Source organism: Peromyscus californicus, unplaced genomic scaffold (assembly GCF_007827085.1).
Source record: "Peromyscus californicus insignis strain IS unplaced genomic scaffold, ASM782708v3 Scaffold_11__1_contigs__length_118956290, whole genome shotgun sequence".
Taxonomy (NCBI): domain Eukaryota; kingdom Metazoa; phylum Chordata; class Mammalia; order Rodentia; family Cricetidae; genus Peromyscus; species Peromyscus californicus.
The window spans coordinates 31,571,118-31,586,718 of record NW_026294402.1 but is presented as its reverse complement, the minus strand read 5'-3'; the positions used below and the strand labels follow the sequence as shown (position 1 = coordinate 31,586,718).

General features: G+C 45.5%; 1 protein-coding gene and 1 long non-coding RNA gene across 2 annotated transcripts in view; both read right to left on the bottom strand.

Moving 5' to 3' along the window:
- Positions 1-800, bottom strand: part of Fez1 (fasciculation and elongation protein zeta 1) — a 57,577-nt gene extending 56,777 nt beyond the window's left edge. Inside the window, exon 1 of the mRNA XM_052756472.1 lies at positions 668-800. The gene's annotated coding sequence lies outside the window, so the exon portion shown is untranslated. The remainder of the gene's footprint in view (positions 1-667) is intronic.
- A 2,742-nt stretch (positions 801-3,542) lies between these two features.
- LOC128121647 (uncharacterized) lies at positions 3,543-15,263 on the bottom strand. The gene is made up of 2 exons (XR_008222224.1): positions 14,767-15,263; positions 3,543-4,113 (listed from the first exon to the last, which is right to left on the bottom strand). It is a non-coding gene; the product is annotated as an uncharacterized LOC128121647 (long non-coding RNA).
- Between the last annotated feature and the right edge of the window lie 338 nt (positions 15,264-15,601).

Here is a 15,601-nt window from a genome sequence, read left to right as displayed (position 1 = left end):
CACCGTCGGGGGAAGGCTCCACACCCCGAGGAGGGGCACAAGTAGATGCAGGATCAGGTTCTTAGGGACAAAGATGATTTTGAGACGCCAAAGATAACCGGACCAGATAACGGTTCTGGAATGATATATGGGATCCACATTGCTCCAGCACGATCAGGCAGGGTTTCCCAGCAGTGTGCTGCACATCACACACACACACACACACACACACACACACACACACACACACACACACACACACAATGCTCTGAGATGATGCTACCAGTACTCAGCAACACACACACACACACACACACACACACACACACACACACACACACACACACACACACACACACACACACACACACACACACACTGCTCTGAGATGATGCTACCAGTACCCAGTATCTCACTCCGGGGCCCTGGTGCTGAGCTCCCGCAAAACTGGGTACAGCCAGGGCGACAGCCCTCGGGCCCTTCTTTTTTAGTCTGTGAATGGGACTAGTGGGGATGAGAGTCGTGCATACCCCAGGAATCAGGAATCTTATGGGAGAATCTGGAGTCCTCTGGCCTCCTTCATCACTCGAATTCGACCACCACCACCTCCCGCGCGCGCTCGCCCCTAGTACTGGGTCCAGTGCAGACTAAGGTCATTGTCCCCCACTCCCTAACCCTGAGCCCTCACCTGTGTGGGTCCTGGCGGAGGGACGCGGATCCCGGGGCTCAGCCGGACACCCCCATCCACCGGCTAGCGGTAGCCCGGCGCAGCGCAGCGGCAGCCGCAAGCCAGCCAGCGAGCGAGCGCTCCCCCGCTGCTCCGGCGGCGCCCGGTCCCCGCGCTCGTGCCCGGGCTCCCGGAGGCGCGCCCGCACTCGGGCACCCGCCCAACGGGCGCGCCCAGGGCCTGAACGTCATCCTCTTGTGAACATTCATAGCTTTCCTTGGAGCACGTGGACCTGCCTTTATTAATATTTATGAATTGCCGTTTCTCCCTTCTTTGATAACGGCCCTTCTGCTTCCCACATGAATATTCAGAAGCTCCGAGATGGGGGCGTGCAATCGCTACCGATGTGGATTCTTCAGAGGGCCTAACACTAGGTTTTGTATAATAATGCAGGCAGATGGAGAGTAGATGGGCAGGCAGATGCTGACAGTTACACTCAAAGAGCTTCTGGCACCTTCTGGACTCCCCTTTCTATTCTACTAGGGGTTGAAGTGGACAAGCCAAGGAATGCACCCTACCCCAAAGTGGTTCACAGCTCAAGGTCAAGGTGAGGGGCTGGATGGCGGGAATGATTTTGTCACCTAAAACGGTGGGATACGGGTGAGAGATTTGAGTGAGAGAGTTCCAGGAATAGAAAGACTTCAGATAATAGGGGAAACTTCAAGATATAGAAACACGGAAGATCCCCTAGAGCCTGGTGAAAAATATGTACCTCACTCATTGATGTGCTGTGTATAAATCTGTGCTTATAGATGCTATCCATATGAAATCTAATAAGAAAGATGGCATACCAAAAAAAAAAAAAAAAAAAAAAAGGGGAGAGCTCAAGAGAGGCACATCGGCCTGGAGGCCCCTCCTACTTTTGTTTGATGGTAAGTACTTCCAGGCCAAACAAGGATGGCGGCCGAGAGGTGAAGGGTCTTTCTTCTGTTATTTATGCACTCTTACCAACAGTTCAATCACCAGGAGGAGGTGAGGCAGGAGGACATTATCTCCAATGAAGTAAGAAGAGGTGTTAGCCATTGTGCTCTTCTGGTGTTAGAAACATGAGAATATTTTTCTTATTAGAAGCGGGGGGGAGGGGGGGATTCTAAATTGAGAGCCAGTGAAATGGCTCACAGCCTTAGAGCTGTGATCTGGATTCAATCCTGGGCCCCCACAGGAAGGTGGAAGGAGAGAACTGAGTCCACAAAGTTGTCCTCTAAACTCCACAAGGGCACGTGTGCACCCGTACACATGATACAAAAATAATAAATAGATTTTCAGTTCTATTTTTCTGGTACCAAAAGTGATTTTGTGACTTTGGAAAAATTATCCTCACTGCGGCTCATGTCCTCATCTACAATGAGGATAACCAGAGCTCCCATTCCCGAGGCCTGTTGTGAAATTAAGGGAGTGAATTCATGTAAAGCACTGCTAGGCAGATGGGAAGGAACTGTGAGATCTGGCTCCTTTTTCTCCTTAGCAGAGGCTTTAGTGTACCCTTTTACGCTGGTTTTGTTTGTTTGTTTGGTGGTATACAGCACATGATATAGGGTAGGGTGGCCTCAAGCTCTATGTAGACAAGGGGTGACCTTGAGCTTCCAATATTCCTGTCTTCACTTCCCGAGTGCTGGAATTACAGATGTGTGCCATCATGCCTGGTGCCTGGATTTTTATGTGGTGCTGGGTTTTGAACCCAGGGCTTTGTGCATGCTAGGCAAGCACCCTAGCAACTGAGCCACATTCTGAACCCCTAGAAATTACTTCTTGGAGCCAGAGAGATGGTTCAGCAGTTAAGAGCACTAACTGCTCTTGCAGAGGTTCTGGGTCAATTAACTGAACCTACATCAGGCAGCTCAACAGCCTGTAATTCTAGTTCCAGGAGCTCCAACACCCCGTTTTGGCTTCCAAGTGCCCCTCCAACTCAAGTGCTGTGAATATATATGCTCAGGCACAAACAGTTATTACACAAACAAATAAATACATCTTAAAAGGAAAAGACTATGTATGTGATCTTTAGAGTATGAGAGAGGCTTGTGAGAAGTCTGGAACTGAGAAACAGTTTGATCTTTGAGAATACTCAGGAGTGTTTTGTTGTTGTGTATTTTGTTTTGTTTGAGTGACAGGGTTTCTCTGTGTTGCCCTACTGTACTAGAACTCTCTCTGTGTAGACCAGACTGGCCTCAAAATCACAGAGATCCACCTGCCTCTGCCTCCTGAGTGCTGGGATTAAAGGTGTGCACCTCCACTGCCCAGCTGAGAATACTCGGTTTCAAACCTTAGTGTTCAAGCTGAGCATGGTAGCACACACAGGTCTGTGATCCCAGCAGTCTGGATGCTATGGCAGGAGGATTGTGACTTCAAGGCCAGCCCGGATAAAATGATGTAAAACAATGTACAATGCTTAGGAAATAACAAATATTTAATAAGTTCATTATTTTGTTACTGGTTTTGTGAGGATTTGAAAGAACTACATGAGGACTGGTGGTCTAGACACCTGGGTGAGAGAATGCTCTGAATGTGAACCAAGTTAGTCTTTCAACATTATTTTATATGACAAACAGTATAACATCAAAGCTTACCACTGTAACAATTTAACTGTACAATTCAGGGGTATTAAGGACTTTAACACCATTCTCCATCTGTACAATATTGTCATCATCCCCAATGGAAACTTTTTTTTAAATTTATCTCTAAATTTAAAAAATAGTATGCATGCATGAATGTATGGTATATATATATATATATATATATATATATGTGTGTGTGTGTGTGTGTGTGTGTGTTTCTTTCTTTGGGTGTGTGCATGGCTGTGCATGCATGTGTGTGTACATATGGAGGGCAGAGGTCAACATGGAGTGTCTTCCTCAATTGCTCTCATATTGAGGAAGAGTTACAGATGGATCTTTATTTTAAATTCTCATCTACCAAATGAATGTTTTCTACCGACCCCGAGAGACCTTCACAGGCTTTTCAATCTCGCTTAGGTGCTGCTCTCATGGGGGCCTTAGCAACAGCCATGGCTGTCTTCTTTGATGCCTCCTTAGTTTTGTTTTGTTTTGTTTTTTCTTCCTTGGCAGCCCTGACAACCTGCTGCTGCTGAGCTTTCTGAACTTCCGGTTTCTGATAACTCTTGGCCATTTTATCAGCAAGAGAGGCACCAGTGATGCTGGCTGGGATTCGATTGCACCAATGGGTTCTTTTCTTTTGAATTTCTTCCAACTGTCCTTTTTGTGTTTTCTTTTGTAGAGAACACTGCCCAGTTTATCTGCCGAGGATTCCTTTTGGAAAATAATGAGGACTCATAATTTGCATTAAGAAACTGGAAAACCTTCCAGATGGTCTGTTGTGGCCCTGCCTGGGTCCGGAGTAGATCTTCTTCCTGCTGAAACAGCTCCGCCTTCGTAGTGAGGGCTGCTGGCTGGCTGGAGGAAAGATGGCAAAGAGCTCCATCATCCTCATCATCATCATCATCATCATCATCATCGTTGTTATTATTAATTGATCTATTTTTGAGACAGGGTCTCTCTCACTGAACATAGTTGATTTGGTTCATTGATTTGGCTAGGCTGGCTGGCCAGCAAGCTCTTGAAATCCCCCTGTTATCTGTCTTTTCCCTCAGCTCCAACTGTGGCTACAGTTGTTCTCTGAGGCCAGCTTTTGTGTGGCTGCTGGGCTCAAAACTCAAAACCTGGTGCCTGTGCTACAGGCACATTACTGACTGGTCCAACCTGCACACATGCACACACACACACACACACACACACACACACACACACACACACACACACATGCACGCATGCACGCATGCACACACACACTGGTTTATTTATTTTTTTGTAAATCTTTGTTCTGTTCTGGGGCTCCAACCCAGGGCCTGACACATGCTAGGTAAGTACTCAGCCGCTGCACTGTTCCTGAGCCCCACAAACAGAAACTCTGTTTTTTTACACAATGAGTTCCTACTACTGTCTTCCAGTAGCCATTATTCTATCCCCAGCCAAGCCTCTGTGAGATAAGCAGCTCACCTCCCTGTGTAGTCCCGTTGCAGCTCACCTCCCTGTGTAGTCCCGTTGGTCGGGTGCTTGCTAACTTGCATGAAACTCTGGGTCCAGTTGCCAGTACCATACAAACCTGAAAGTTCAGCACTTGGAAGGGGAGAGGTGAGGGCATCAGGAGTTCAAGGCCATCCTTGGTTATTGTGTTAGCTAGCTTTGACTGTCAATTTGATACAGCCTAAAGTCGTCTGAGAGAGGAATTGCCTAGATCAGCTTAGGAGCTTATCTTGATTGTTAATTTAGGTAAGAGGGCCCAGCCTATTGTGGATGGCACCATTCCTTTGGCAGATAATCCCTGTTTTCATAAGAAAGCTAGCTGAGCATTGGTCTGTGAGCAAGCCAGCAAGCAACATTCTTCCAAGGTTTCTGCTCCAAATCTCTGTTTGAGTCCCTCAATGATGAACAATAACCTGTGGCGATATTTTGTTTGTGCTCTAACAAATAAAGCTTGCCTGGAGATCAGAGCAAGGAGCTAGCCACTAGTTAACTATAGAGGCCAGGCAGTGGCGACACACACCTTTAATCCCAGTACTTGGGAGGAGAAAGCAAGAAGATCAGGAGTTCAAGACCACCCTGGGCTACACGAGATTGATCCAGTCTAAAAGAGAAACAGAGCCAGGTGGTGGAGGAGACTCTTGCCTTTAACCCCAGCACATGGGAGGCTCACACCTTGAATCCCAGCATCGGGAGGTGGAGACAGGAATATAAGGAATATAAGAGTAGAGACTTTAGCCATTCAGTCTGAGGCTTCGTAGAGTCAGGATCACCCCCATTTCAGTAAGAAGTGACTGTGGCGGCTCTGCTTCTCTGATCTTTCAGCTTTCACCCTGACATCTGACTCGGTCTGGGTTTTTATTGTTATTTAGAATCACACTTCAGTTACCTGTAAGGTGAAATAAACTCCTTCCTCCCCTACACTGTTTTAGTCATGGTATTTTTCACACAGCACAGCAGAATGAAACTAGAACAGCTACATAGTGAGTTCTAGACCTGTGTAAGGCACCACACACATGTGCATGCGAGCATGCATGTACACACTCACAAAATGAGGAAAAAGAAAGGGAGGGCAAGGAAGGAAGGGGAGGGGAGGAGGAGAAAAGGTGGTGGGGGGAAAGACCCAAAGACTCTTAGAACACAGCATTTAAAGGTCAAAGGTCATCTAATCTAACCACCTGTCTGATACTCAAACCAGCATTCCTCCTAGACAGTGCTACTGTGTCACCGGGCTAGAGAACCTGACGTCACAAGGCTGTCCTCAATGCTCCCCTTTAAATGGCCTTTAAGGCTAGAGATTGATTTTGAGATCAGTCAATGACAGCAGAATATGAATTACAGGTCAGCATGCTTGATCTTCTTCAGAAGGCTCATGTTTGCAAAAGCTAGTTCCCATGACAGTCTGAAAAGTGAGTCACCAAGTCTTCATTGAAAACCTATGTAAGGATGGGGAATGTAGTTCAGTGGTAGACTCTTTTGCCTGGCATGTGTATGCCCCTAGATTCAATACATACTACAAAAGAAGAAGGAGAAGGAGAAGGAGAAGGAAAAGAAGGAGAAAGCCTGTGTCAGTTACAGTCCCCCAATAAAAATAAACTCATTTTCATGGGGGGGGGGGGGCAGGGTTTCTCTGTGTAACAGCCCTGGCTGTCCTGGAACTCGTTTTGTAGACCAGGCTGGCTTTGAACTCACAGAGATTCACCTGCTTCTGCCTCCTGAGTGCTGGGATTAAAGATGTGTGCCACCACTACCCAACACATTCATATTTTCATTTTTCTTTCAGTCCTGTGGGCAGGGAGGTCAAATTTTGTGTATACCAGGCAAGTTTGTTACTTCTGAGCTGTATCCCCAGCTGTCTTTTCAGGTAAACTCACTCTATAGGCCAGGCTTGAAATCACCCTGCCACGACCTCCTCCTAAGTAGCTAAAATTACAAATTCATGCCACAGGCCCAATTAATTTCCATCTTTGCGTGTGTGTGTGTGTGTGTGTGTGTGTGTGTGTGACAGACTCTCACTATGTATCTGTAGCTGGACTGGAACTCACCGTATAAATCAGGTTGGCCTTGAACTCACAGAGATTGGTCCGCTTCTGCTTCCTGAGTGCTGGGATTAAAGGTGTGTGACACCATGTCTGGCCATCTCTAATTTTAATATATCTCTTTCCCTCTCCTTCTTCTCCTCTCTTTCTCCTTCTCCTTACCTCTCTTCTCTCCCTCCCTCCTTAAGGGTCAGGGTCTGAGACTCTAGCCAATGCTTACCTTGAACTCACTATATAGCATGCTTTGAACTCACAGTAACCCTCATGTCTTGGCCTTCCAAGCACTGAGATGTTGTGTAGCTATTTCCTCTGAATTGTAAGATTCTCTCTTGAAGGAAATAGGGAGGCAGTGACTCAGGAAGTAAGTGAAATACCCAAGGCTCAGGAAGCTCCTGAAAGTTACAAGATTCCTAAGTTCCCTCCTCAAGTTATATAAGCAGTAACAATTGCTGGAGAGGAGACTGACCAGCCACACTGTCTATAAATTATTCCAGGAGCTCCAAGGAGGGATACAGCTTTTGGTCACCCATGCTAGAGTGGGCTTTTCAGTAACCTTTAAGTTATCCATGTTCCTACAAGTAACCGTCAGTACCTCCCCCCAAATAATAATAACCCCAATCATGCTGGCTCACTGAGCCAGAGGTGTGTAGAATTGTTTTTCTGGTCTGTTGTTGGTGCCTTACCTTGGGTGAATAGACCTTGTTCACATCTCCCAGGAAAAGTTACACAATATGGGTTCATGGGCATGAATCACTACATCAGCTCATCCTTAATCTCTTCTGCTGATTACAGCCCCCTGGTTTGTTATCACAAGGGAAATAGCACATTCCCCAAGTTTCAGAATCTATTCTTAGCTACCTCATCAACAAGCAATTACTCTCTACCACTGAACAAATATGCTGGGAAACAGACCATATTACTTTCGAAAGGAATAAACAGTTCCATAGGCACTGATAGCAAATCATTCCAGAAGAGTCACCCTGTGAAAGAACATACTACCTGGGTGTAATGATACATGCCTGTGATCTCCGTCCTTAGAGGGTCGGAAGCAGGAGAACCAGGTCATCCTCAGTTGCACAGTAATTTTCCTACCTGGGTTATATAAGAACACGCCTCAAAAAACAAAGGACAAAAAACAAAACAAGAAATCCCTGCCCCAAATACACAAACTAGCTAACAAAGTGACATCCCAAGAGAGTGAAAATTCCCATAACACAAATGTATTATTTTTTCTTTTGATTTTGGGTGGGGCTGTTTTGTTTTGTTTTTGAGATGGGCTTTCCCTATGTACCTTAGGCTGGCTGGAACTTAGTATGTAGCCCAAGCTGGCCTTGAACTCAAAGTGATTCTCTTGCCTCAGCCTCTCAAGTACTCAGAATTCTGGCATTTGTGCCACATCGCTCCTGAGTTTGGAGCTAGAGATACAGTCTAGTTGTAGAGTGTTTGCCTGAGCACAGAGCCGGGGTTGGATCCTGAGTACTGTGAGAGCTGGAGCGCAGCAAGGGTGGCGGCGGTTCAGTCTGTCCTGCTAGCATAAGAGGCTGGAAAGCAGGACCACCAAGAGTTCCAGTCCCGTCAGGCTATGAGTGAGACCCTGTATCAAACAAGCAAAACAAAAACAAAAGGAAAGTATGTTTCCCATTGTTTGGGAAACTTTTAGATCTATAGTGGTCAAAAAGAAAACTCAGTCTTCCATGTCCTATGGCTAAGTGACTTATCAATGTAGATCAGCATGTACCCTGGCTGAATAAGACAAAAGATGTCCTAGACAAGTGGCATGGACACGGGATACTCACTTAAGGGAATCTATAGACACCTGGTTTAATTAGAGATTCCATTTGTATTAATCCCCAAGACCAAAGCCCACTATTTCCAGCCTTAGACTCCTCTCTATGTCTGCTACCTTCCACATGCACAGGTATCAGAAATGTAACAATTCAGAAATGACCTTGAAGAAATGAAAATGGCGTAGAATAGTACCATTCCATTGCACTTATCTAGCCAAATAAAAATCATTTCACCACCAGCAAATCCGCAGAGCCCCGCATGCCATGAAAACGTTCCTCCAGGCCACAGCTGTCCCACTTAAGTCCACTTTGAGTCATGACAATGTTCAGCGCTGTGAAAATGATGAGACAAGAACTCACATTTTCCCCAAAGTCTCATTTGCAGCAGTTAGTGTTGCCCACAGAGTCAGCTCAGGCAGAATTTCAACAGGCCAATCTCTTCTGGTTGTCATCCCCTGTCAGGTGAGAGCTCCCCAACCCAGAACTCCAAGGTGTCCTGAGTAGATGGTGAATACAGTTGCTCTGATAAACACTGTTTGCTTGACCAACTCCCATCAGCCTCCTAAACCTCTCTCGGCCCCATTTATGCCCTTCCTTATAAAAATCTAGTTCTAGCAAAAACCCTGCTAAGTCATCTTTGCCCAGTCCCCTATTTTCAATGTCTGGGTACCCTTGATACTTAAGCAAGTTCCCCATTCTCCCTTCTACCAGATCTGTCTGTCCACTCACTGTGACTAATCTCCAGCAATAACCCTGTTAGGTCAGCTTACCCAGGACCCCCATGCCTCCATCCATCCTCACCTTCTTTTGTCTGACTCCCACCCTGCTTCTCAACACTAAATTCCCACTTGCCTTTACTGTTTTGTGAGCTCAGATCAATTTTTTTCTCCTACTGCAGAAATCCCCCCATTGTCATCCCTTTGTCTATTATGACGGCCCTAAAGAAATTCTGCACTCATCAAGTACTGCAATAATACCACTGAGTTTTTAAAATTGTGTGTGTGCAAGTGATTGTGTGTGTGGTAGGTTCCAGGGATTGAGCTCTAGGGGTCATTAGGCTTAGAGGCACTTGCCCTTACCTTGCTTGACAATTTTTAAGTTCTCTTAAAAGTATGAGAGGAGAGAGACAGAGACATGAGAGACTGAGACAGAGATGGGGGGGGTGGGGGTTAGCAAATGATATCATACAAAATTCTTGACATGGCATGGCTTTGAAGCTGGGTTTTGGAGAGTTCTAAGAGGAAAAGTTCACTGTTGGCTGTTGATTGGATGCCTGGGCCATGAGAGAAGTCTGTGTTGCAAAACTGCTGTCTTAGAGACACACAAAGCAGCTGGGCACAGAATGAACAGAAAGCCAGAAGCTTTGGGAGGCTTGGCAACCTCAGACCCTTGAAATCTGCATATTCAAACAAATCCAGATTCCTTCCAGGTTAAGAATTGGTTCATTGTTTATAACTATGGGACAAGAGTGAGACACAAAACACATAAATCAAAGAAAGTTCATACGTCACCTCTTAGAGAAGGTTCCGAGCAAGCCTGGGAATAGCAACCTTCTTTAAAGCCAAAAGAAATGAGTAGAAATCACTCTTAAATCCTTCTGCTTACCTTGTTTAGAACAGAAATCTCTCTCAGTGTCTACTACTACTTTTGAGACTTGGAAGAATTCCCAGTGTGGTGTTTCATGCATTATGTGATTGTGGGTGATCTAACCAGATCACATTAAAAGCTTTCCTAAACTAACAGGGCAGAAGAAGGGCTTATTGGCAAAGTTCTGTGAGTCAAGAACCTGGGCTTCAACCATTAGATATCTGGGTGACCTGTGGGAACTTATCTTTTTTTTTTGAGACCAAGTTTGACTCTGTAGCCCATACCGGCTTCAAATTTGCAGCAACCTTTCTGCTTTACCCTCTTGAGGCTAAGATTTTGATTTTTGTGGAATCTTTTTTGTTTCATTTTTGTTTTTCTTTTATTGTTGTTGTTTTGACACAGGGTTTTTCTGTGTAGCCCTGGCTGTCCTGGAATTTGCTCTGTAGACCAGGCTGGCTTTGAACTCAGACTGGATCAGCCTCCTGAGTGCTGGGATTAAAGGTGTGTTTTTGTTTCTGTTTTATTAAGAGAGAGAGAGAGAGAGAGAGAGAGAGAGAGAGAGAGAGAGAGAGAGAGAGAGAGAATAAAGTTGGGTTGGGTGGGTAGGGAGGATGGGAGGATTTGTGAAGAGTTGCAGGGGGACATATTGTATGAAAATTTTTTCGTTAAAATAATAAAAACAGCCGGGCGGTGGTGCCGCACACCTATAATCCCAGCACTCAGGAGGCAGAGCCAGGCAGATCTCTGTGAGTTTAAGGCCAGCTTGGTCTACAGAGTGAGATCCAGGACAGGCGCCAAAGCTACACAGAGAAACCAAGTGTGAGACATCAATACCTATTTAAAAGTTCTCTAAACTTTAGTTTTCTTTAATATATTACATAATACATGTGCCTGTTTGTAGAGAGCCGTGCACGGCCGTGCCTCAAAGATGGCGCGGCGTCTGGCTTCTGCCTTCCCGATGGCAGATGCTCCTTATTTGGCTAAGGCTAGGATCTGGCTTGCTTCTGCACACCTGGACCTAATCTGGCTTGCTTGCGTATGTCTGACCCTAGCGGCATTGTCCACTGGCACCACGGGGTTGATTGCCCAGTGGCTATAAAGGGCGGGGGCTGGCTTTTGAGAGCGCGCGCGCGAGTGAGTGAGTGAGTGAGTGAGAGAGAGTGAGTGAGTGAGTGAGTGAGTGAGTGAGTGTGAGTGTGAGAGTGAGAGAGAAAAAGAAGATGGCTTTCCCCAGGGTCAGAAGATTGTTCAAGGTTCCTGAATAAACTGCTTGGAGAAGAGCATGGCGTCGAGTCTTCCTTGCCGGTCGAGGCAGACGCAACACCTGTTACTAAAAAAATTCACGAATTTAAACTCTGTATTTTCCTTCTTTTACATTTATTTACTTAGTAGGGTGTGTGTGTGTGTGTGTACACTTCTGAGAGTATCCGCATGATATACACAGGCACTTGCCACAGTGGGCATGGGGAGATCAGAGGACAACAGTTTTCTCCTTCTACTAAGTGGGTCCTGGGGGTTGAACTCTAGTCATCAGACTTGGTAGCAAGTACCTTAACCTCCTGAGACCTCTCACTTGTTCCAATTTCTGTATTTTTTTAAAATGGACTCCAGACTAGTAGTTCAGTTGGTAGAGTGCTTACCTAGTTAATACGTTCGAAACCTGAATCCCCTTTACCACATAAAATCAGGCAAAGAGATTGAGGCAGGAGGATCAGAAATTCAAGATCAGCCTGGACTACATAGTGAGGTCAAGGCCAGCTAGGGTTACATGAGATTCTCTCTCAAAATATATAAATAAATCAAATCAAATAAACGTGATCCCAAATTCCCCACCCCCAACTTTGTTTAAATTTGATTTGTTTTACTATATTTTATTTTGATTTGTTTTTGTGGTGCTAAACATTGAACACAGGGCCTTCAACATGCTAGGTAACACCACCATGGAGCTACACCCTTACACATTCAGCTCACTGTGGGGTCATGCACTGTCTTCTAATCTCTTTGTCTTTGTTTCCACACTTACAAACACATACTTCACAGAGATATTAAGAGAAAATAAGACGAAAAAAAATTTTGTGTGTATTTTAAGACAGGGTTTCTCTGTGTAGCCTTGGTGTCCTGGAACTCCCTCTGTAGACCAGGCTGGTCTAGGTGATCATCTGCCTCTGCCTCCGAGTGCTGGGATCAAAGGCATGTGCCGCCACCACCCTGTAGATGTAATTCTAAACTGTTTTATTAAATAAGAAACACAGAGCCAAATGCAGAGCTAAAAGCCCAAGAGGTCAGAGCAGTAGCTAAGAGCTGAGACTAAAACCGCCTTCTTACCACCGCAGCCATCCTTCCCCTCAGAAAGAGACCTACTTCCTGTGTGTCTGTCTTTTTATTGACTTTCTGTCCTGCCTTCTCATTAGTTGTAAACCCAACCACTTGACCTCCTCGTCACTGCCTGTCTATACAGACCTCCAGGTCTCTATGGTTGGTATTGAGATTAAAGGTGTTTGTCTACAAGCTGGCTATGTCCTTGAACACACAGACTCTGCCTGCCATGTGATCGGATTAAAGGCGTGTGCCATCACCGCCCTGCTTCTGCTATGGCTTGCAATTAGCTCTGACCCCCAGGCAACTTTATTTATTAACATACAAATAAAATCACATTTCAGTACAAATAAAATATCGTCATACCATCCAGCTGAAAGTTTTAATTATACAAAATCCTATGTCAAGAGCAAAGAAAATTAAATCTATAAATTAACTCCAAATTCCATTTTATTCAATAATTTTCTCTAACTAAAATTCTGTTGTTGAAGCAGGAGGATGGAAAGTTTCAGGCCAACCTAGACTAGAGTGAGACCTTGTCTCAAAAGCACAAACAATAACAACAGAAATTTGAATCTTAGATAAACAATGGGTAACGTTTTACTTGTTTTTATTTGGGGTTGTTTGTTTGGTTGGTTGATTTGAATCTTTTGATACAGGGTCTCAATATGTAGTCAAGGCTAGCCTTGCTATTTCTCAGTAGCTGAGGATGCCCTTCAATTCTGGACCCTCCTTACTCTTCTCTCTCAAACTGAGATTACAAGTGTGTGTGTACCCATGCCCTGTTGGATAATGTTTTAGAATGAGTATGTATTAGGACTCGAAAAATAATCCCTGGTTTGATCTCCAATGTATGTGGGGGAAGGGTTATTTTTTTCCCTGAAAGTATTTACTTTTTATTTTATGTGTATAAGTGTTTTGTCTGTATGTATACAAGTACACCACTTGCATGCCTGGTGCCCACAGGAGCCAGAAGAAGACATGAGATCCCCTGGAACTGGAGTTACAGATGGTTGTGAGTCACCATATGGGTGATGGGAACCAAGCTTGGGTCCTCTGCAAAAGCAGCAACTGCTCATAACGACTGAGCCATCTCTCCAGCCACTGTGTGTGGGTTTGTACATATGCCCTCTGAGGCCAGAAGAAGATATTAGGTCCCCTGGAGCTGGAGTTACAGGCAGTTGTGTGCCTCCCTAAATGACTACTGGGAAGAGAACTTGGATCTTCTTCAAAAGCAAGGAACACTCTTAACTGCTGATCCATCTCTCCAACCCTGACTTGAATTAAGAATGGCCCCAGTAGGCTCATATATTTGAATGCTTAGTCACCAGGGAGTGACACTATTTGAAAGGATTAGAAGGATTAGGAGGTATGGCCTTGTTGGAGAACATGTGTCACTGGGGGTGGGCTTTGAGGTTTCAAAAGCCTATGACAAGCCCATAGTCTCTCTCTCAGCCTGTGGATCAGGATGTAGCTCTCAGTTATTGCTCCAGTACCATGCCTACCTCCTTCCATGTTCCCTGCCATGATGATAATGGACTAAACTTCCAGAGGAACTGAGCTCAATTCCAAGCACCCACATACATGCAGGCAAAACACCCAAACTCATAAAATAATGTAAAATGTAATAATAAAGTAAGAGTGGAGAAATGGCTCAGTGGTGAAGAACACTTAACTGCTCTTTGAGCGTCCAAGCCCCTCCCCACTGCACCAAGGCTGTGCAAGGCATCACACCACAGTCACCGGGCTCCCAAAAGCCTGCCCATGTACCAGGGACAGTTCCTGATCCCCCTGCCTGGGAGTCCCCCAAACAGTTAGAGTCAAACAACCATCTTCCATGTCCAGAGGGCCTAGTCCAGTCCCATGGGGGCTCTACAGCCACTAGTCTACAGTTCATGGGCTTTCACTAGTGTGGCCGGTCATCTCTGCACGTCTTCCCATGATGATCTCAACGTCTTTCAAAATATTAGTCAATATATATGTGTATAATCTTTGTCATTTGGGAGGCTGAGGCCTCCAGAGTACAAAGCCAGCCTGGGCTATGTAGGAAGGCTCTCAACACTCCTTCTTCAAAAAAAACAATGTTATATCATCCGGTGTGTTCTTGGCTCCTTTATTTGTCTTATCTTTACCACATCCCTAGCCATTCTCAAACTTACCAAAAGATTAATTTCTTACTTATGTGCTCCTTAGGGATTTCCTCATTCCTAGACAACTGTAATAAAAGATGCTTTTTATTTGGCAGTGAAAAATATGAAATAAGTTAGCGGTACAGCTCAGTGATAGAGAGCACTTACCTAGGCAGCGGGAGGCCCTAGGTTCTATCTGCAGCATTTGCAAAAGGAGAACAGAAGTTGGGAAAGGATGTGTCTAGCTGTGATTTGAGCACCGGGGAAGGTGCTAGGGCTCACAGCCTTCCACCCTGCTGGTTGGTACCTTGATCTGAACTCCGCAGGTGCCTCTCTGTTCCTGTGCTGTGAGATCCTTCATTCTGTCTGCTAGTCTCTACTCATTTTTCTGGTGCAACCAAGTCTCACTTCAGAACCAAAGGGCCATGAGTAGGTTTAGGTCTCCATACCCAAGTTGACTTATAGCTCTCCTACACCAACCTCCTGAACTGGATGGAGTGAGGTTTAAATTCATGCCAAACTTCTCCTAGGTGCCCACCAGAGAGCTAAAGGATCAGCTGGACAGTTTTTTTTTTTTTCTCCTGCTCTTCTCTCCTCAGCAGGATGGAAAGCTGCATCCCCCTCCCCGCTTTCTCAGGACTACAGCACTTCCCACTGCTTTCTCCCTTTCCACCCCCTGGCTGCCTCTCTCAGAGCTGCCAGGTTGCCATGCCAATAAGGTTCCCATGGTTACTAGGAGGCGCTGCTGCATTCCCATAGGCAGCCTCTCTCTATTCAAAGAAAAAGGAGACCGTTATTGCCTCCAGGGTCAAACGAATAAATATATAAGTGAAAAAGGACAGTGCGGTCTCAGCCCCCAGAGCTGTTGGAGGAAGAATGTTGTAAAAGTCTGGTCACCGGGCTAGACCTTGGACAGAATCCTGCTGCCTCCACTCAAGTTGTCCCTCTCCTAAACCTAGGGAGAGAGGTGCCTGGCACTGGTTCAAGCCCATTGTTTTGCCTA